We start from the raw sequence: 1,721 nt of genomic DNA on the forward strand, positions 1-1,721 counted from the left end.
ACCATGTCAGTCCATCATATAATAGTAATGTTTTACACATTGCTCATCAGTACAAAGTGGTAGTAGTGGTACTGCAATGACTTGACACATGGTGTAGTATCATTTCATGCAAATATTTTTAACGTCATCACGACATCATTTTTACTGTGTTTGCACAATTTTCTTTCAATAAATTCATTTAGATAAAAGTCAACCTGTTCCTGTATGGCTCTGTGTATCTTAATTTTTTTCCAGCCAATTTAGCGACGATTTTTTTCGTGAACCATAAGGATGTTTTTTTCTCTGACATATAAAAAATAGATATACTTTAAGACTTCTATATGAAAATATACACATTTCTTAAAAGACCTTATTGGCCAATATATACTTTGATTTCAGGTCATTCTTTAAAAGTCCAACTTGTTTCACTGCTTCAGATGGATCTTACACCCGCTCCTGGTTGTCCAGCCACATCGTGAGTTTGCTAGCTACCTCAGAAAGCAGCCTCCTGGTGTGAAAGTCCTGGTACTGGCGGTAGGCGGCGTCGAAGGTGACGTCGCTGGGGGTGGCGCCCTCGTGGCAGGCCGACAGCTCCTCGCCGTCGGGAGACTCCCACGGGCAGGGATCGTCGGGGATGTAGTTGACCAGGACCCGCTCTCCTGCGACCACGTCTCGGTAGATGAGCGCCACTCTAGACAGGCGGGGATCGCGGTACGTACCTTGTGGTGGACCCGCTGGTGCCTTTCTCTTCGGCTGGGGTCGGACTCGCCTTCGACCTCGTCAGCTTTCCTCTTCTGTCGCTTTCGACGGACCCTCGATTCACCAGCAGTCGTCTTCTCAGACGCTGACCGCTTGGCTCTGCGGGAAGAGCGAGCGGCTCGACGGACAGCCCGATCGCGGCTGTGTCCGGCCGTGCCTTTCACGTCGCCTTCCCCCTGATGGGCAACAGTCGCCTTTCGGGGCGTCGCCACAGAGTCACGGCGATCATCGGTACGCCCAGTGGTCTCAGCAATCTGGGAAGCGGTTGCTATATATAGGGAGACAAAATGGATAAAGTCGGACGAGTTGGACGATAACGGCAACTTCAGATGAGAAAATAGAATCATACACACTTAAAAAGGTAGTTGAGCTGAAATAGATGGATCAGTGGGGAACGTGGGAGATGATATTGTGAAATTACCTCAGTGTCCGAATGTTAGTGACTGTGAACGTCACGCGCGCGGGACTAACCATGACTCTCGGTGTGATCCACTTCCACACCGACTGGTTCAGCCAACCAGGATGCCATGACGCTCCAGATACCAGGACGCTCCTCACGGACAGACGATCTCTCCTTCCCGCCATCACTCTGGCCTACATCTCGCGTCTTTGACTCCATTTCTCCGGGATATGTGTGGAAAAGTTGGTGAAAAGTGTCAAGTTGGGTTTGCTACACAAGGTCGCGTTCGAATTTGACAACACGCAGGCGCCGCGTCCCATCTGTGACGTCTTGGAGAGAACATTCGAACAGCAGTTCGTTTTGGAAAAAACAACGTCACGCGACTGCCAGACTACAAAAATACCGTACAAAAGTGTCATGCCTACAGTGAGGCTAAAGGCAAAAAAAAAGTTTGCTTAAAATCTGCCAGATCAAGTTCATATATTTACTGTGATTAAATCGCGGGCAAATCAGACAAAACGTCACGAAGTCTGTACAAGTTTGCCTGTGACGTTGTTTCCCTAAAACGAACTGCTGTTCGAAT

The 1,721-nt window shown here is 48.5% G+C and overlaps 1 pseudogene; it reads right to left on the minus strand.

Annotated features, from left to right (window-relative positions):
• Positions 1–423: 423 nt before the first annotated feature.
• On the minus strand, positions 424–1,357 carry LOC109473329 (annotated as a pseudogene).
• Positions 1,358–1,721: the final 364 nt, after the last annotated feature.

This window comes from Branchiostoma belcheri, unplaced genomic scaffold, assembly GCF_001625305.1.
Source record: "Branchiostoma belcheri isolate BF01 breed outbred unplaced genomic scaffold, Haploidv18h27 scaffold3, whole genome shotgun sequence".
Lineage (NCBI taxonomy): Eukaryota > Metazoa > Chordata > Leptocardii > Amphioxiformes > Branchiostomatidae > Branchiostoma > Branchiostoma belcheri.